Below are 22,609 nucleotides of genomic sequence, written 5' to 3' on the forward strand. Positions count from 1 at the left end.
AATAATTTGTGGCACAACTCTTTAAAATACACCAAAAGGTGAAGTTCAAGTTTTAAAATGAGCAAAACATCAGAAATAAATGAATAAAAAGGCCTAATTTCAAGTTTAATGTTGGACAAGACACAGGAAGGAGTTTAGACAAGCCTGCAGACACAAAGAATATATAACATGAGCTAAGGGGTGCTGATAAGAAATAAAGGCTGGGGCATGGGGCAATAAAGTTTGGGAAACACTTGCTCAAAGATGATAAATTCAACAAAACAATCGTCTGTATGCATTTAAGAAATTACAGTGACAACCACAGAATGAAGTCTACAATCCATCTGGTTTGGTTTTCAAAGGGGTCAAAAGGTCAAGACTTAACTCTGAATATAGATCTATATCAATAATTACATAAATGGGAAGTACCCTCATCAGTAAAAGTGGATCTCCATCTTTTTCTTTACAAGAGCAGGTCTAAAACACTCCATTCCCATTTTGAGGGGAGAAAAAAGAGAGAAAATCCCAAGGTTTAAACAGGCAGAAAACACAATCTGCTTGTAGACTTAACCTCAAGCAGATGGTTAAGCTTCTCCAGAAATGATTACATTTCTGGAAGAGAAGAATCACCACCAACCAGTTCCATTGGTTTCCCCTTCTTTTTAATTAACGGAGTGAAGGATTAGTGTGCAGCTATCCGGGATCAACCGCTCTCCGACAGAAGAATACAAATGTTTTGTGATAAATAATCCCAAAGCAGTGCGCCCGCTGGTCCCTCGGTGCCTGTTACATTAACATGCATTACACGGAGCATTAAGCCGCTCTCATCCGCCCCTGTCACACTGCTTATAGCCCACTGTCCGATGGTGAAGAGCAGCCTTCACTCTTTCTTTTTTATTTTTCTGACCTGCATGGACTCCTGTTTGTTCTGATGGAGGAGCAGAGGCTGAAACTACAGCTGGTGTTTACATAGAAGATGGTACATTTGGTGTGTTAATGGTTTGTACTGCTTTATTTATCAGAACAAGAAAAACACGTGGTCCAAAGTTGTTGACAACTTTTATCTCCATCCTAACTGGATTGTACGCAAATGAATGGAAATGAAACACTATTGTTTTTCTTTTGTGATCTAGTGGCGCCACCTGTTGGATAAACGTTGATAGTGAAAACCGTGTGACAAGGCTTGTACAAATAATAAAAAGGACCAATGTTGTGTCTTTACTTTAAAACAAACGTCTAATAAAGTGCCATTTCCAAGATGTATTTTCATATTATATTTTGAAATGTATTATGATTATCAATAATAACAATATACATCATTATTAATACAAGATAAAACAATAACACTTTACTTGAAGTTTTATATGACATTACGGTGTCATTGTTATAACACGACACCTGTCATTGGCTTTAATTAGGCGTCATGTCATTCGTTAAACTAACCGTAACCCTATACCCAATCCCTCCACCTAACCCAAAAGACGCCAACATAGCTCCAAAGGTGTCATAATTTAGTGAACGACACTTAATGACAGCCTTCATCACATCTTATTTATGCTGATGACAGATAATGACAACATAATGTCAGCCCATAAAACTTCAAATAAATTGTTACCAATAAAACTTTATTTGTATGTCACAGCAGCACAAGAAACAAGACTTAAGAAGTACTGAAATTGAGATTTAAAAAAAAAAAATTAGACAATTTACACATAAAAAAATGAATTGATTTATGCATGTGAAAAAAAAAAAAAAAAAAAAAAAAAAAAATAGGAAAATTGCACTGCTTAGATTAAAAAAAATAGTAATACAGTAAAGTCGGAGGAGTCGTCTTTGTAAAGGATGTTTGAGTTATATGAGTCCAGCCAAGTTAATTATCAAGGTGAACTCACAGCTACTTGTGAGTCTCCACCTTCTCAATGTCCAGTCCTTGAATGTTCAAAAGTGGGATCTGGGTCAGCCTCCTCCTCAGGTTGTTCACCATCTCCTTTGTTTTGTTGGCTGAGCTGCAGGTGGTTTAGTTCACACCAGCTAGTAGTAGGAAAGTAGGGTGTATGCAATGTAATACACTCATATTCCTACTATAATCTGGCAATGTGCAATATAATGATGACCTGAGCCTCTAGGCCAAACATTAGCAACTGGTAATCAGTTGTCACATGCAGCCCCCAAAACAAAATTGTAATTCATAAAGATGGAAGGTATACAAAGAACAATATAATACTATATAATAATATAAAACTCTAGAACAGTGGTTCTCAACTGGTCTCACCCTGGGACCCACATTTTGCCACGGACATTAAATCGCGACCCACTTTTTTGGAATTTAACCTCCAAAACTTAGTTTTTCAAAAATAGCTTTTGAAAACACACATCTATAATATTTTTTTCAAACATAAATCTATATATTTCCCTGTGTAACATGCATTTCACAGCATCCCTGTCAAAGGAAAAGTTTATTTCAAAATAAAATACAACATGAGAGACAATAAGCATTTATTTAATTTTGACCAGCTGTCCGCGTCCCACCCAGTACAGGTCCACGACCCACTTTTGGGTCCCGACCCACCAGTTGAGAATCACGAGAAACACAGAAAACAGAAAAATGCGCAACATGTCAAGAAAAACACAAAAAGTAACAACAAAAACACAAAAAACAATGCAAAAATGATTCATAACACACACAACATTACACAAAATGACAAGAGAAAAAAAAAAAGAAAACATAAAAACACACACAATGACTTGAAAAAACACAAAAATCCATCATATTGACGAGAATATTTACAAAATGAGTTTAAAAACACATGAAATGTGTTTTTTCAAGCTTGCATTAATGCTCAGATTACTCATTTGTCTAAATGCTGACATCAATGTTGATAATGTGGCCCTCAGATCAGACAATCACATTTTTGTGGCCCGCGCTGAGATAGAAGTTGCCCATCTGTGCACTAAGCAGCAAGCATCATGCACACTTTAGCATTACAACACTTTGATTAGCACTCTTGCACTTTATAATCAACAATATATAATTGTCATCGTCCCCAAATTTCTAGATTTATCTTTGCACTATATCACATAGATTTTTCACGGTTATTGTATGTTACCTGTCTATTTATTATGCTCTGTGTTTTATTCTATTACTGATGTTTGTTTCATGTTTACACCAACCTGCTAATGGGCCAGGGGATGGCTACAATCCCATGTATTGTAATTACATGAAAAGGTTTTATTTTTTTAAAAACATTAAAATAAAACTCACCAGTCCCTGATGACCTCCGACACTCGATGGCGGTGTCGTCGGAGAATTTCTGGAGCTCCTAGGGTTCGTGAGGGTGAAGAGAGAAGAAGAAAGCACTGTATATTGCCTAAAATAGGTATCTCTTGAAAAGGAGACCGAATTGTCTCAATTGTACCATACCTATATATATATATATATATATATATATATATATATATATTAGTTTATTCATTATGTGTGCCCTTTGCAAATCATTCTTCAATTTTGAAGAGAGGATTTGAACAAAAGCAATCCATCCATCTTTCTCTGATCCAAGACGCCTCTTTAATGAGAGGTGATAAATCTTCATTATCGATTCACACTATAGAACTAAGCAGCATCTCTTTGTAATCATTATTTAACAAATTGTCTCTTTTTGGTTGTAGCAAAGCAGGAAAGTGACCGACAGACACAAATCATATTTCAATTAAACTGTCATGTAAAGTGTCATTTCACATCACACTAAAGTTGCAACTAATACCAGTAAAAAGTTGATTAAACCACTGAGTTTCAAAGGGCCCATAATAGGATGGACATCAGTGTAACCCTTAAAAAAGGTAAAAGAATGAGTTTTTGTATCAAAAGATTGGTTGTTTTCTAAGTTTTAACTGTGAATAAAATATGTGTTATAGGATTCTTTCATCTTAAACATATCATTTTAAACCAGGTAGTTCATTATAGGAACACAAGTTCATTAATTTAATTAGTTATTTATTTTAAGTTAGATTCAAGTTAAACTTGGTTAATATTTAATTAAAAAATGCATTTAGTGTAACTGGTGTAAACAGGAGGGAGCCTGGTCACATGCACAGCACATGCACACTGATCCCACACACATCCCAACACATGAATAAACATGGCAAATAAATCCATAAAACACAAAGTCCAGATTATTTTTGCTATTATTTTTGGTTTGTTTTTTGTTATACTTTTCTGTTCTTCGCACCATTCACCAAGTTAAACTCCTTATGATGGTTTTAAACTGTACTTGGCAAATATAAACATTTCTGATTCTGATTCTGATGTACAGCAGCTTGTGCTGAGAATTCTGTCATTAACATAGATAGTCCAGTAGATGGCGTTGGCGATCAATCTAAAAACAAACAACAAAATACAGTCCCAATCTACTGTTGGTTTCTATAAAGGATCTTTTTTTTCCCTCTCAGTGACCAGTCATGAAGCATGTACCCACTAATGAAATCCTACGTTGTAAGGTGAGGTAATGCAGGCTTGTGTCAAATAATTTCCTCAGAAATAAAGTTGAACAGTTATAAAAACACTCGGAGCCAGAAAAGCAGACGAAAAGCTAAACGTAGTGAGGAGATGGTGATGTGATTAAACTAGCCTGACTTCTACTTCCAATCAGCTTCATCTCATCACTCTGCAGCTCCCACAAAGACCTGCTGAACCGCATGAAGTGTGTTGACACAGTATCCATCAAAGACAAACAGAAAACAAGAGGTGCAGAGGTGAGAGAAAAGCAGGGAGGTCACGCAAGAATGAGAGATATGTGCACAAAACATCATGAGGGAGGAAGACAGGTGTGAAGCGATAAGGGCCCGAGGAGAGGATAGTGCATGGTTGAGCACACGGTAGCAGAGCGAAGAGCGAGGCGAGAGGAAAACAAGGAGCTGCGAGGGAGGAAAAAAAGAGGGAAAGAGCAAGAGAATAGAGGTTTTTCCTCCACATGCTCCTCAGCTGTGTAAACTGCAGGTCTCTGCTGCTTCTCAGATTCCCCCTGAAGAGGGGGGATATTTATAGGAGGCTGGCAGTGGTAGTGAACGGACCCTTGCTCTGTGACACCCACTAATATTATCATTATTACTTTATACACGCAAAAATGGAAAATGTCAGCAAGCTGAGAGGCCTACGGAGACGGTGTGCACACACTGTGTCTTACTCCCTGTGTGTGTGTGTGCAGTGTGCACATAACCTCATGTTCGTGAGAAACGGTCCTGTTGGAGAGACATTACATTTATATAAAGCGGGCAAAAAAAGAAATATGTGAGTAGATCAAGAGTGAAAAAAACATCCAAAAACATGAAAAAGTTGGCTCGTATCGAGGGGTGTAAGCTGATCCAGCAAACTTATTAGAGCTGTCAAAGAGCGAGGGGGAGAGAGCTGGAGAAGCAGAGCAAAGCTCGACAGACACAGACATGAGCACATATTCCAGATCCAGATTATAAGATTCCCGCAAGTTACAGACGTGTTGCAACAGACACACACACATATATGCACACACACACACACGTACACACACAGGTCCACGACTACTTGGTAACAGATGCAAACTCAAGGCACACAAGCAGAAACACAAACAGTCTGATAGACATAACAGACGTGCACGCGCGAGCGCTCATGCTGGGAAGAGAGGAAATTCCAGAGGGAACAGGTGGGAGTGGCGATAGCAATCTATCAGGACGACTTTGATCTTCCCCATGCCTCTGTCACCACCGCTGAAATACACTGGATGGAGCAGAACACGCTCAAATCAATCATAATATGCATCTGCATGCCAAGATGTAATAGCAGCACCTCGCCGAAAAACACCTGTAAAGCATTAGATGTGATGGAGTGCGTGCACATGGGAAAATAAGCCCAGAGACATCCTTGCTTATACTCCGCTGACTGTTTGTTTGTTGACACACTCTGTATTTGTCTCTTGGCTAAAGCAGCTACAGGGGAAAATCATTTGAAGTTTATAGTTTTGCCAAAATTGTCAGTAAGAATAAATGGGAATGGATGAAAAGATTTACAAAAACCAAGAAGGAGAAACAGGGAGAGAAAAAGGGACTGCAATAAAATAGGTATCACTCAGGGTAGAGGTCAAAGGTCATGTGTGGCCCTGATTTAAAAGAGAGCGCGCTTAATGATGAACGAATTTTGAAGGTATTTGAACCTAAAGTTATTCTAGTTAGTCAACATACCCAAGTTAGCAGTCAATTTGCATGATTTAGATATCTAGGGAGATATTTTACAAAAATGTCTAGCTTAGCTCTGTTGACAGGGTTAGGAGGCAAATATTGATTATCAGTTCAGTCAAATAATAATAATGTATCACCATTCAAATTAACTAATGTATTTGAAAGTGCTGACGTATATACTATAGGTCTTGAAGGATGGACTGCAGACTTTCTTTCTTTACCTTATGTTATACTTTTAAGATGGTGACCACACCCACTAAAGTCCCAGATTCTCCATTTTACCTTTTGCATTTCAAAACTGATTTGTCTTTCATTTGTACAATCAGAAATTAATCTGAAATCTATAGGGGGAAGAGGTATTACAGCATACTGCATATAACTATCTAAAATGATCTAAAACACAAATATTAAGTTTTAAGAGTGCAGCCATTGAGAAATACATTTATCTGAGTTAGGCAACAACACTAAACTCTGAAAACAATGCCTGAGTTAGACAGTAGTTCATTAAGAACTGTTCTTATCCACACATTCATCAAAAAGCACAAAATGTACTTCTCAGTTAGTATTTGTAAATATAGGGCTGCGATGGGGGAAAACGGACTAAATTAATGAAATTCACTTCCTGAAACAAAATAACAATATGACATGGAATATACGCTCGACTACATGTGTTTGGAAAATATCACACATTCTTACTATGTCTTTCGGCTTTACTTCATTACGCGGAGATTTTGTAGAGTGAGATTTTGTAGCGTGAACTTTCGTAGCGTGAGATTTCATAGCGTGCGATTTTGTAGCGTGAGATTTTGTAGCGTGAACTTTCGTAGCGTGAGATTTCATAGCGTGCGATTTTGTAGCGTGAGATTTTGTAGCGTGAGATTTTGTAGCGTGAGATTTTGTAGCATGAGATTTTGAAGCATGAACTTTCGTAGCGTGAGATTTCATAGCGTGCAATTTTGTAGCGGGAGATTTTGTAGCGTGAGATTTTGTAGCATGAGATTTTGTAGCGTGAGATTTTGTAGCATGAGATTTTGTAGCATGAGATTTTGTAGCGTGAGATTTTGTAGCATGAGATTTTGGAGCTTGAGATTTTGTAGCATCAGATTTCATAACGTGAGATTTCATAGTGTGAGATTTCGTAGCATGAAATTTCATAACGTGAGATTTTGTAGCGTGAGATTTTTTAGCGCGAGATTTGATAGCGTGAGATTTTGTAGCATGAGATTTCATAGCGTGAGATTTTTTAGCGCGAGATTTAATAGCGTGAGATTTTGTAGCGTGAGATTTCATAGCGTGAGATTTCGTAGTGTGAAATTTTGTAGCGTGAAATTTCGTAGCGTGAGATTTCGTAGTGTGAGATTTTGTAGCGTGAAATTTCGTAGCGTGAGATTTCGTAGTGTGAGATTTTGTGGCGTGAGATTTCGTAGTGTGCGGTTTGGATGTGATTTACCTGTTGCCGTGATATAAACGTAGGAGGCCACATTACTATGTTTAAAACTTTTACAAAATGACTGGTGAACTTGAAAATAAACAGAACTCTCCCTTCAACTTAAGTTTCAGCAAAGCTATGGCCAGATTAATTATAGGGCTGGGTATCGCCAGGTCCCTTGCGATACAATACTGTCACAATATTTTGCCCATGATAACAATAATATCACAATATAGCGATTCTGTAATCATTGATATATTGCAAGAAATAGTTATTTTACTGTAATTACAAACAGTTTATATGAATCCAAATTAAGGGGTAGTGCATTCGAATTGGTCAACATTGCACAAACAATACTGTATTTGCAGAAACAAAAACTCGAGGCACACATATTATTAGTCTGCTTTTTTTTTTTTGAGGGTCACAAAATGGGCTTGGATATATACAGAGGCACACTGATTTAATAATTGGCACCAAGTAGGCGCACTTTTTAAAAATTGGCTTTAAAACAAAAAACAAAAACAAAAAAACATGTATACTTACGATGGATGTTGCGTTTCCAGCCAATCGGATGCCGGCTATGCACATGTTAGGTATGACGAAAGCACATTAGTGCGAGCCCTCCCGGAACCCATAAGGAATGCATTGTAACAACTGAAATGAGAAAAAAACTAATTTTACATGGGAGTCTATGAGGAGTCTGGGCGATTTTCAGTTTGACTGAGGTCGGCCTAAAGGGGCGGTACTTCATGGGGCACGGCCCTGCGCTGATTGGATAATGACATAAAAAAAAAATTAAGTAAAGCAGATTTACTTTGTTACTCTACACTTCTGGCTGCAGGTTTGAGGGAAATAATGTGAGGTGGACTTTGACAAAGGTGACGAAGTACAAATACTTCATTACTGTATTTAAGTCGGTTTTTCTGGTATGTGTACTTTACTTGAGTATTTATTTTTTGGCAACTTTTTTACTTTTACTCCTTAATTTTTTAAACAAGTATCTGTACTTTCTACTCCTTACATTCAAAAAATGAGCTTGTTACCTTTAAGACCTTCGAATATGACGCCACGACGTAAAAGGACGCAAAATGTTGGTCGTTTGAGCTTTTTTCTGTTAGGCAGGCTCCTTAGTTTTATGGTTTCAAGTTGTTAAAAATGTTGAACTCAAAGCTGCTTTAAGTTTTATTATGTATTTGCATTTAATTTTGAGATGTTGTTTGCATTCAGTGAAATAAGCCCATTGGTTTCCTACATAATAAGTTAATTTAAAATGGTCAGTGCCTTCTGCTGAGCATCATTTCTAAATATGTATGGCAGAATGGAGCCCAGTTTGAATAGCTTATATTTAATGACACTGAGACAGCATGTGCTCTGGCTAAACAGCTTGGACTCACACTTTGTTCCAGGAGCTGCTTTCCTGATGCAGGAGAAACTCTCAGCGGCTGCTTTCGCTCTCTTCCTCAGCCTCACTCGACCCCCCTTGGCCCTCCTCCATCACTTATTTCACCCACCTTCTGCTCCAGGCCTTAACGTTCACCAAAGCTCCCCTCACCCCCTACAACCCCACCTACCTCCAACCACGACACCCCTCTATGCACAGCTGGACACCTAGAGCCCTTCCCCTCCATCACTGCAGACCAGATCCAAAAGTGAGCTAAAAAAAACTGAACTCCATAAAGTATTTGCACCAGATGAGTCAAGAGGAAGCTAAGTGATCTGAATAGCTTTATACCTGTTGTGCTTCTTCAGCGGCTGATATCCACGTACTCCTATCACACTTTAGCATTAAACACACACACAGGCAAACCGTGTAAGTCCTATAATGTGTGCTCTCCTTCTGGTCAGAGTCAAAACTTTAGCTCCAGAGTTTTGGATCAGTTGCAGCTGATGAATTGTTTTCTAAAGGAGAGCAGAAAGGAGACATTACAGTAGCCCAGTCTTCTGACTCTAAAAGCGTGCATTTGTCTCTTCCTGTTACTCAGAGAAATAAAGTGAATATAACAATTTAAAAAAAAAAAAAAAAAAAAATCCAGTTTATATTAAACAGCATTTATGTGGTCTAGAATTAAACATTTTAATTAAAGACTGCCACAAGCATTATGGGCAGTAAATAATGTTATCTGATCAACATGATTTTATTTCATCTAATAAATGGACCTAGGTTTATTTGTACATTCACAAGTTAAACTCCAGTGTTACTAGTTTTAAAATATTGTTATTGCTTATTAATACTCTATATCAGACATATCAAACTGGCGGCTTGGGGGCCACATGCGGCCCTTGTTCTAATTTTATTTGGGCCCAAAACAAAATTTTAATTCATAGAGCTGGAAGTTATATGAAGCCCAACATAACAGAAAACTCCAGGAATAGAGAAAACAGCTAAATGCACAAAATGTCAACAAAAGTACACAAGATGTTACCAAAGACACACTAAACAATAACTTAAACACAAAAGGACTTCAGACACACAAAATGCCAAAGAAATTCCACAAAATGACCGAAAAATGCACAAAATGACAGAAAAATACATAAAAAGACAACAACATTTTTAATTCAAAAACACACAAAATGCCTAAAAGCCCACCCACACAAGAGGACTACAAAGACAAAACCCTTCTTTCCTGCAATGCTCAGATTGGTTATTATTCAAAAATGCTAACATCAATGTTGATAATGTGGCCCCCGGATCAGATAATCACATTTTTTGGGCTTCGCTCTGGCAGAATTTGCCTATCTCTGCTCTATATTCACTTTCATCCATCCATTGCCTGAACCGCTTGCTCCTTTTTTCAGGGTTGAGGGGGTCTGCTGGAGCCTGTCTCCAGCTCCCATTGGGCATTAGGCGGGGGTACACCCTGGACAGGGCACCAGTCCATCACAGGGCAACACACACACAGAGACAACCACTCACACATTTAGAGACTCCAATTAACCTCGTGGTTTTGGGTCGAGGGAGGAAGACCCACGCAATCACAGGGAGAACATGCACACTCCACACAGGAATGACTTGATATTCACTTGATTTTGTATATATATAAATATATTTATAAATTCTAATTTAGGTAGCTAACTTTATCATTACTGTATATGTATATTTAGTACTTCATTATTTATCTTTTCTACACTCAAAAGTCGGCAAATGTTCATTATTTTTTATTGCACTTTTATATTGACCACAGAGTATAATACATCTCAATGAACATTATATTAGCCAAAATGAAATGTGCATGTGTGTGTTTGCATGCATGTCTGTGTGTGTGTGTGTGTGTGTGTGTGTGTGTGTGTGTGTGTGTGTGTGTGTGTGTGTGTGTGTGTGTGTGTGTGTGCCAAGGCTTAGATTAGACTGGAGAGCCCCTGCCTCAGGGGCCACACAGTTGATAGACAAGCCACATAAACATGAATGTACCTGTGAAACCTTCTCGGCACCAAATCCTCATAATCACACCTCTTCTCTTCTGTCCCTCCGCCCTGTCTCCACCTCCCTCACCCACCTCTCCTCCGTCCACTCCTCTACTGGCTTTGAAGTCGTATTTCATTGGAAAGGCGAGCGTTTATTAATGAGCCCCTTGGCAATTAGCTACTTGTGAGCATTAAAAAGTCATAAATGGAGGTCTTCCCACAAACCGGTTTGCACATAAACACGTAGGTCAGCAAGCAGAGCGAGCTGGACGGCCAAAACATGAGCGAGAAAACATGCACGAACAGGGGGGAATAAAAAGGGTGAATCATGACAGAAACTGTTTGCAGAAATTATTCATTTCCCTCCTTTTTTATGTTTTCCTCGTGTTGACTAAACACTCCTCCCTCTTCCCAGTTTTCCTCTTTCACTCTCCTTCTTTTCCTCTTGCACATTCCACTTCATTTTGATATCTCTGACCCATGCTTTCACACTACTCCTCACTACTTTTAAAACAACTTGCTTTTCCCCTTCAGTCTTTTCTTTCCCTTTACCTCATTCCCACCGTCCGTTCACTACCTGACATTGTTGCTCGATGCCCAATGAGTCACACCTCTGCTAAAACCATCAGAGATGGAGGGAGGGAGGAGGGAGCAAATGAAAAAAAAAGGAAGGGAGAGAGAAAAAGCAGGAGAGTATGAGAAAAATATAGAAAATAAAAATGGGAGGGGGGAACTTTAGAGGGAGCCTCCAGGGAGAGAAAAGAGCATAGAGTACATTTAACTTTTTGACTCCGGTAGTCAGTGTGTGCTTGTCAGTAACAGTTAGTCTATGGACAACAACACTTTCCACACGCTGCTCTGGCACAAACTTGCATGCATTTGTGCACATGCATACGCAAACATATCTGCACAGTGACATTGTGCAAAAAGCCCACCTGCATCCTCTGCACACACACACACACACACACACGCACACACACACACACACACACACACACACACACACACACACACACACACACACACACACACACACACACACACACACACACACACACACACAGCAATCAGACATGCAAACAAACCTAAGCAGAGCATGTGGCTGGCTGCAGCCCCGCCTCTCTGCTTCAGCTTCCCCCACCCTCTGGAGCCGTTGCCCAGGGATACCATACAAACACTCCCTGTTGGGCAACATTGGGAGTCAGGAGAGGACGTACGTGGGTCACACACCTCCCCAAGCACCACAAATTTAAGAGCAGTCAAAAGTGTGAATGTGTGCTCTAACAATCACTTGCTGTGTTTTGCATATTTGGTCTCGTTGCGTAGAAAAGTGAGTGAATCGAGTAAATGCACTGACTGTTTTACAAGATGTTTAGTGAAAGTTGTGCACCAGTCATAGGCGGAGTTTGAGATTCTTGCCAGGGGGAGAGCAAAAAAAAAAAAAGAATTAAATAGTTTAGACCGTCTCAACATTACCGCTAACTACAATGTGGGTAACATAAAAAAAAGTGTGACGACACGTCCATTAACATTGTAAATTCATGATAAAATCAGGCCGGCGGCCGCTTTCTGCATCGCTTTTGCTGCAGTACCATATATGAACTGCAGGGCGCAGTGTCTCTTCACCATTTATATTGTGAAGAAGAATTGCGTAACAAAAAACAACTTTAACTATTTTAAAAGAACAACAAATAAATTCATATATGTTTTGTACAGTCACTGTATATTATGGCACTTAAAATATTTGTATGTCATGTACATTATATTAAGAATTTTATTTTTTCGAATAAATTTGGGAAAACTGTAATGAAAACTTTTGACCACTAGGAGGATCAATGCTTCCCCTGCCAATATCCCCCACTCCCCCCCCCACCCAAACCCCTGTGTGTGACATCCCTAGACATCAAAATATAAGCAAGGTAAACTGTCTCTGACTAAGTAACAAACACCACTTTCTGGTTTACCTTGAGAATTAAAAGTTGAAACACAGAGATGTTGATTGACAAGAAGCTTGGTGGTTACTACTACTAGTCCTCTGCTCTGTCCTTGAATTTCCTTCGTAACGACCCTCAATGTTGAACTGTGAAGTCGTTGTACTTGTTACAGTGGAGCCGCTGGCTTTAACGAGGCCTGTGTTTTATGAAGCCTGAGGGATCCCAGCGAGCTGTGTGGATATTGCTGAGGGGCCACGCGCCTGTTATCATTCAGTATGGATTGTTTTTGAATGATATTTTTGGCTCGGACAAGCATATGTTCCTTCAACATTGTTGGACTCCTTTTAATGTCAATTGATCACCATGGGGAAAATTCTATCAATCCATCATTCCAGCAGTTCTTCTGTCTTTAAGATCTGCAGGTTTGCATATCACTGCATGTCCAGATGGATAAAAAAACAAGCTGGTTTCATATTACCTTAATCTTCGGTTTTAAACCGAGGGTTTCATTTAGACTTTAACAAAACTTTGAATAAAGCTGAAGACTCCTTAGTACCTCTACAAATGGTACAATCTATTCTGCTTTGATGGGGTCAATCCTGACTGAAGCCCCGGGCTTAGAAAGCGGAACGGGCCTCTACCCTTAGCTGTAATGTTTTTAAAGCCATACCAACCAACCACAAAGCTCTCTTTGCCCTTTGCACAGAACACACCAGACAAAACCTTGGAAGGCATCCACAGCAAGCACATTCCCAAACTATTTCTCTTTTCTTCTTTTTTACAAGTGTGGGATGGGGTCGAACAACAATTACGGTAAAAAGTGACTAATATGTCACAGACATGCTGGTGTGTTTCTTTTTTCTCTTTTTCCTCAATCCTCTTTTCTCTTCTTAAAAACCCATCTCTTTTTCTTCAAATCACAGTAATTACAAACAAAAGCACTGACTCTTCTCCAGATGAAACAATGATAATCATGACAATGTAATGCAAGTGTGTTCGAGCTTGTGTCGTGGTCAAAGTGGTGTTGACGTTGATGGGGACAGAGAAATGTGTGGAAGACAGAGAAGATCAGTACAATCTGGGAGGGAAGCCACAGAACTGAGAGAATAATGTGCATGTGTCAGTCAGTGTGTGCGTGTGTGTGTGTGTGTGTGTGCATAGATGTGAATTGAGATCAGTTCAATCCAAGGGGAAGATATTGACTGGCTATGGTTTTGGGGTTTGGTTGAGCTAGGCTAACCACAGGCAACGTCTTAATGTCTTATGGAAGGGCTAACATGTGGTTTGCATGATAAGGCTGGAATTAAGTAGAAATTAGGGTCAGGGTTAGGCTGCTGGTTGCTGGATGTTTGAGTTTAAGGAAAAAAGTGAAAGGACGTAGCCACAACTATGTGCCTGAGTGTGTTTCTGCATATTTATGTTGTAAAACATAGCTTTTTTTTCTGAGCTTTACATTCAAATGAGGCCGATGGCAAATATTGCAAAGAGCGGGGCGACAGACGGTTCACGATCTGGTTGCACTCACCAAGATGTTTGTAGGGCCTCCAATTTTACGTGGTCGCAGAAAACGGTTCTGGCAAAAATTGGACCTGTTTTTACGTTTCAGAAAATCGGCCCAATTTTAAACGAGGGTCCAGCAGTGCCGCTAACGTCTGGGCTGGCGCGAACTAGGCAATCGTCTAGAGCGACATTCTCTCAAGGACAGCCGAACGGAATATTGGACAAGTGACGTGAGTACTTTCTTTGACAAACACAGACTGGGAGGCACGAGGAATGTGTCACTCACACAAACGTGCTACAGCTGCACACGCCCCCTCCCTGCCCTTCCGCCCTCAGCGCTCAAGAGCCAATGGCAGCTTGGCCTATTGACATGAAGTTTGTGTGCATGAAAAAAAAAAGTAAGCCTGCTTTGGTGACAAACGTTGCAGGCGTCATGTTTAAACGACTAAAAATATCTGTGAAAACAAAAAGAGAAAACTAAAGGACTACAAAAGCAGAGGGATTCGTTATTAAGATATATATTGATTCATGACGATTAACTGCAAAGTGCTCATTATTAGTATGTAATGTTGCTGATGATACGTGCTTGTTCACATTTGATTTGAAGTAGTCTGAAATGTTTGGACATGTTGGACTGTTTCCAGACAAGCGTGCGCTGTGTTTGCTGACAACATCTTGCTACAACCGAGTTGTTTTGGTGATAAAAGGTTTTTCGGTGTATCACTACAATTTGCACGATATGAATCTCTCAAATGCAGCAAGAACACTTGTTGGCTCGGCTTTGCATTGTGCGTGGCTTACTGCCGGTAATGTGTTGCTGGTTTTAGCTTTATTTGTCCGACATATTGGTTGTTGTGTGGCGTTGCTATCATGGTACGCTGCAAATAGAGGGGCGACATTAAGGATTTTTGCCTAGAGCGGCAAAACTGTGCGCGCCGGCCCTGGCTAACGTTGCTCCTGTGACATAATCTTGCATGATTTCAGGGTAACCATCCTGTTTTTTGATTGATAGATAAATAGGTAGAGATGATGAAATGATAACGAAATGGAAAAGTACAACAGAACAGTACACAGAAATAGGAAAACCCGGAAACAGAATCGGAGGCCTTATGTGTGTAAGTAGTAGCTAAGTCAGTGAAGGTGCGACAGGACGGTGGAATACGTGTTTTTGTCACTCTCTGAATTAGAAACAACAACCAAAGCAGGACCGGATCATTAGGCACAGCCAGGAGTGCATGAGTCTCAGCACAGCAGTATGCAGTATATAGGCCACATGTATGCATGGTTGTGATGTAGAGTCAGTGTACCGCCTGGTTGTGTTTGGAGCCGGCCCAGACCAGAGGAGCTCCAAGCTCTGAATGTCATCATCAGAACTGTCGGGAAGCCAAGCAGTAATCACACCCAGATCACCTTCGCGCTCACGCCAACTTACAACACCAGTCACTCCTGAGCCGCGAGTGAGTGCATGTGTAGAAGCAGTGAGTCTGAGCGAGACAACAAAACCTAATGCACAAACTGTATATATCTATGCAGCAAGCATGCATCCTACATTAATTGATGGTGTGTTTGTGTGTGAGCGTACATTAGTGCAGTGCAAGCATTGACTGAGTAAATGGATGTGTGCACTGGAGAGCAGAGTGTATTTCTTCTCTCCTCTTTCTTTGCTCCCTCTCTACTTGTCAGTCTTCTATCCCACCCCTCTATTTTCCATTTTTACATGCAGCTCCAGATGTGCAGGCAGTGAAATATTAAATTACAGAAATCGGCTTGTTTCTGCACTTTGACTACATCAAAAACAACCCAGGCCTCACTCGCTCTTCACCCGACACACTCACACATTCACACTTTTTAAGGATAGGCCTTGCCAAATGAGTGTGGCTTTACATGACAGGACGAAAGTGTGAAGTTTAAAAAAGGTTAGAGCAAAATACATTCGTTGAGGTTTGACGATGTGGTAAATATCTTTTTTGAGGTTTTAAACACAAGTCACTTTAGCATTGAAACTTAATGCGTGCAACACGTGAATCTATGGGTTCTTGTAAAGGTGTATGTGTGCAATCCTTTCAAATGCCATTAGATGTAGCCTTCAACAAAATAAAACAGAAAAAAACAGTCATTGTTATCTCCAGATTTGGACAAAATCCAGATTGCGGATCTTATTGCGATGGATTTTTTGGAAAAATTTGAGTCCCATACATTTGGACTTACTGTATCATTAATAATGGGGATAGAAATTTCCTCCGAGCCTTTAATACATGAATGATGATGGTACCATGAGCTTGATCACTGATCCAGTTAACTGCCAATATTGGTAAAGAGGTTATGTGGTGATTGGTGGAGGTTTGTGCTCTCTGTGTACTCATGCCTTATTTTGTTAAGACTTTTACATCATGTAGGGTGTTTGTGCGATACATCTTGAAAAAAAAATACCCACAGTTATGTCCAAACATATAAATATCAGTACAGTTAGACCCATTGTAATTATTAACAATACAGTACTACAGAATTAGAAACACAAACAGCTGTTTGGACTGCAAAGTGGTCGCTAATATCCACGGGACAATCTGTATCCCTCTGTCATGCAGTAAATACATCAATCAGACAAAAATACCATGACCACTAATGCGCGGAGTGACTAGAAACAGTTTTTCTCCATATTTTGGCAGGTGTTTTGGCATTGAAGCATTGGGCAATCATTCAACTTTCTCAAAGTTGATGTGAACGTTTACATTTGTGGGAATTTAAGCGAGTCTGACAAGGGAAGTGAGATGGCTGAAAACTAGTTCTCTGATCAGTCACATGGATGGAGTTGTTGATTCTTGTAACCTTGGTACACAACAATAGATCAGCATTCAGCAACTCCTGATCGTCCAATCTTATGTTTCTAACAATCTAATCTAACATTTGGTGATTCAACTTCAAAACAATAGAAAAAAAGAAACCTTTTCTCATTGCTAACCTTTCAGACCTTATCTTAAAAACTGCTGCCCTTGTAGAGTGTACCTAATCTCCAGGGTCAAAAGATCAATCCAAAGTTGTGATGAGAAACTAAATATTGCAAATGCTAAAGAAATATGGCTGGACTAGCCTCACTGATGCACGTTGGAGGAAAAGACTGTCAGATCTGGGGTTACAGTATCATATTGTACTAATTGAGTTGGTGCTGGAAGTGTCAGATTATAACCAGTTAGCTGTGTATGGAGCTGCAAAGCCACCATTCAGTCATGGGGATATGCAGGTTAATACAGTGGAAAGTGTATAAAGACAACTGTTGGCATTTTCCAATATATCTAAACTACAGCTCCCACAAATGCTACAATATGGTGTGATTTCATGTGATACGTAAAAGAAAACTAGACATGAGTTGAGAAAATCGCCCCACCCCAAAAAAACAAAACAACAAAAACAAAAATCACAAAACTCCATTACAAATGTTTATAATCAAATTGGATTCTTTTTACTCCAAATTAAGCTTGGACTAAATTCAATATATTAAAAGGTAAAGGCGGTATTGTAATGCGGCATGAACAAAAGGCTCTTTGTTGGGTTGACCCGAGTTGTAACAATTAAGTGCGACCACCACATTGGGGCCAATCACGAGCAAGTACCCAAAGAAAACCCAGGAATAAGTTGATGGCAATGTATGTGTGTAAATTGTGGCCAAATGTAGCCTACTACAGAACAGACAGTGTATCTTCAATGGTGCTTTGATCTCATACATATCTACTTTAATGAGTTTCAGTTAAACCAAACCGTTGGTTTGTTTTGAATTGTGGAAGAAAGTTTACTTTTACTTCTTTTAATTTTGTCTTATCTATAATATAAATTTTTCTTTTCATTTTTCAAATTTAAAAAAAAAAAAGTTATACGTGTCAATGGAAAATTTCTACACAAACATGTGTACAGTTTTAAGTAATCTCTAAATAAAAAGAGTAATTACATAGAGGAGGTTACATGGATGTGCACTTTAATCTGTTACCCATCAGATTCCGTGGCTGCTGGTGCTGAAATTTTAATGTGTACGTGTGCAACATCCGCCTCCAAAACACCAGCATCCCTTCCATGTACCCATATACTGTATATATATTTATCTGTTTGCATAAAGTGCTTGCATTAATCTGTTTACGTGTACAGGAAACAAACTTTTTCACAAGCACATTAAGGTTTTATGCGCTCGTGTAAAACTATAAAGCAAACACGTTAAACTCAATTAATTAAAAAAACAGATTTAGTGTCCCTCCAAAGGTTTTGAAGTTGCACCAATTTCCCCTTCAAAATAAAATTGTACTTTCCTTTCTCCACATATTGTTTATTAAAGTCACCTTCCATTTACACAGAGAAATTCTGAGGACACACATTACTCACTGGTTGAGTTTAAACAACCTGATAGCAGCTCGATCTCACAGTAGAGTTAACTTATTGTCACATACCAAGCAGCGAGCATCTCAACAGATGTGAGTTACATGCGAGCGTCAACGGGCCGCGTGTGTGTCTGCGCATTGTGTACGTAAAGAGTGAGTGTGAAATGAGCGTGTATCTCTAATATGTGTAAGAGTCGGTTATGTGTATATGGCTGTTTGTGTGTGTGTGTGTGTGAGGGCTACCCTGCTCAGGGCATTGACTGAATTGTTTCCACATGTTTCTTTACGCAAAGTTCTGGGCGGGTCTAGAGAGTGGGGGAGGGGGGGGGGGGGGGGGGCTGCTATAGTTGTTGTGTTGGTGGGTTCAGGTTTCAGAGTACCATGCCGCACATCTGGGCAGCGAGAGCAGAATTAAAGTTCCCACGAATGGAAACACATTGCCCAAACATCCTCACATGCGTGTACACACACCTTAATAAACTGCTGCACAAACATGTGCAAATCCTCCTCACACACACACGTTACTGCTACACACAACTAGTACGCACACTATGATCCACCTACAATACTCCTACTACTAGTTGCATTATTTCTCATTTATTCTTCGTAGTACAGTTACTTTTAAACTCTAGGCTCTACATGTACTAAAGATACACACCGATGTGCATGCAAACACACACTGAAATACCACCTCTACACTGGCACAGCTGTCCCAAATGCTGCGGGCAAGCAGGCGTTTCACTGGCACAACACATGGAAGGAAAATCTGAATGTGTTCTCACTAATCAGTCCCCTATTCCACACACGGAGTACGTGTGTACGTGCGTGCGTGTGTGTGTGTGTGTGTGTGTGCGCAAGTGAGAGAAAAAGAGCAGGAGAGGTCTGTGGGAGCTAAAGGATGAGGACGGAGCGGTGCAGTACTGTACGACCTGTGTAGCAGGTGCTGAAAGGTGAGGGGGCTGCAGACAATGTGAGTGTCAGGGTGAAAACCTGAGGAAAAAAGAGAGAGTGACAGCGGCAGATTAAAGCAGGTTAGAGGTGAATTGGTAAAGGAGAGCAGGCGGGGGCGAAGGGAGGAGGAGGGAAAGACGAAGTGAGATGGGATAAATGGGGGCATGCCAGTTCCATAAACGTTTAATTGCCAGCAGGTTTATTCAAGTTAGGAGGGATAGAGAAGGAGGAGAAGAAAGAGAGAGCTTAAACAGTACAAAAATCTGTCTAGAGCCTGAAATCTAATTTACACAACAAACAGAGAGGGGAGAGAAGAGAGGGTAAAAAACGGAGGGGAAGAGGGGAAACAGAGAAAAGGACAGGGAGAGAAATGCTAATTGGCTACAGTTGGTCACGTCTGGCCTGAGATTAAAGAACATGAGGATAGAGAATGAGAAGAAAGGAGGCAGGATAAGAGAGGAGAGAGCAGGATGGATGATAGATGTTCCTCGTTCACTGATGCTGTTTTAGTCATTTCATGTAAAGATGTGTCATCGTACAAAGTGTTTTAAATTACTATGTTCTAGAGCACGACCAATATGAGGGGGGCTGTGCTGACTCTGAGGGGGCTACAAAGCCGATACATAGAAAAAAAACATTTATATACATATAGGATATATATATTGTACATAAACACAAATTCTAATGATACCCCAAATATGATTGAGAGAAAAGCAAAACAACTAAATCAAAATAAGGAACTTTAATTACCAACACTGTCAACATAAGGACTGATAAATACCACTGATGAAAAAGAAAAGGCAAACTTGTGCAAACTGGATTTCCAGCATACAATGTAAATAAATATTCAGAAATAAGACCTCCACAAAGCGCCAAATAATCTCTTTGCCAATATTGACAGTTATCTGGATATTGCCATGATCCTGATCATGGCACCATGATCATTCACACCTTAAAGGCTTGGAGGAAATTTCTATCCCCATTAATAACCATACAGTAGGTCGAAATGTATGGGCGCCCCCATTTTCTACGCAAAATTGCGATTGACTGTGCAATCTGGATCCTATCCAGATGAAACTTGGTTGGGTAAGTGAGAAATCAAATTCACGTAACTGAGTGAAACTTCGTAAAGATCTGTCAATCACAAACTGATTTTTCAAACTGATCCAGAATTTAAAAAATTGATCCGGATACCCACGAGAATTTAAGGGAATCTTCCATAAGGTCTATCTTTAGGTCAAATTACTTTTGATGAAACAAAAAAAACATATATAAACGCCGGTGAAAATATTACCTGCTTGGCAAATACGAAAAGGCAAACATGGGCAAACAGTATTTCCGGAATACATTGTAAATACATAATCAATATCAATGAACCAAAGTTGGCCAAATTGTAAACAATGAACTAGTGAACTTCTCCCAGTGTTGTAATTTTGTCATTTTTAATGCCCTTTCAAAAGTGTCAGCTTACAATACAGAAACCACAGCACATAGCCACAGAATCAAGATAATCAGTGTTACATAAAAATGAATCTGTTGATCTCTACTATTCATCATCTTCCACCTCTGTGCTCTAATCTTATCAACTAATCACATGTAGCTATCTGGAGTGGAGAAGTCTGTTTACTTTAATAAAGCATCTCAATATCTTATCTGTATTTTAATGCGTTTACGTTTTATTACATTATAAGCTGTATTGAAGGAGTAGCGGCCTCATGAAAAAGGGGGATTTTCATATTTGAAACCCTATTCAAATGTCAGTTATCCAGATCACATAAAAATCACATTAGTGCGTTGTTACTATTTGAAAGGCAAACTCTAAAATCTGCCGCAAAGAGAGAAAAGCCTGCTTAGAGGGTTGTATTTCACATTTGAGCAGCGGCAGTACTTCTCTACTGTCACAGACTCAATAAAGTTCCTCGATGAGTCACATTAGAATTTACAGCTGTGCACACGCCTGGAATTGTCCGTTTGCTGCTGTACAAAACAGCGATACAAGGGGTTTTTGGAGAGGCCTTCTTGAACTCAAACAATCTGTAACCTCGTCCACTGCACAAAGGGATGAAATTTTGGCCCCCACATTGAATCTCAGTCTCATGGCCACAATCTGGTCTTGTATACAGTACATATACCTGGTCACAAAGTAAAAATGTCTGAATACATGTAGTTTTTGGATTTTGTTGGGACTTTTGTTAACGCAACACCGACTTATGGAACTGATGGGCCTCGGTAGAGATACGAAACTCTGCAAACAGAGCGGTAAGGCGAGATTTCATCGTGGGAGATTTAGCACCTGAGTCAACATGCTGATTTTATTTCTGAAGCATTCTAAAAACCAGATTATTAAAAAGAAGAACAGTTCCTTCCATAAATCTAGAATAAGCTTTTCTGACAGGATTCTTGGAAGTTTAGTATGTCACTGCTGACATTAAATCGTCAACATGAAACACAAAAGATGAGGGAAAATTTTAAATCAGAAGCCCTACCAAGGTCATATCACCATCTATTGGTGTGGCATCCAAACACCCAGATGGATGCGGCATCCAAACACCTGCATCACCCTCCACCACTGGTGGAGGGTGATGCGGGTGGAGGGTGATGGATGCGGGTGATGTGGTTAAGATGTGGCCTCATCTCCCGCACCTGACCCCTGCTACTCAGGGGCATTACAAGTACACATTGTCATTTAACAGGCTTAACAGTTTAGCACCAGGTGTTTCCATGCAGGCAGACCTGCTAATGCTGTATCGTGTTTTTCTGCAGACTGTGCCTTCTCCTCACCCTTCTCTCTCTTTTCTGTTCCAGGTCTCTTGACGCCGGAGTTGGCAGTTCCTGGTCTGTGGTTCACG

The sequence above is a fragment of the Gouania willdenowi genome, chromosome 10, assembly GCF_900634775.1.
Source record: "Gouania willdenowi chromosome 10, fGouWil2.1, whole genome shotgun sequence".
NCBI classification, from domain to species: Eukaryota; Metazoa; Chordata; class Actinopteri; order Blenniiformes; family Gobiesocidae; genus Gouania; species Gouania willdenowi.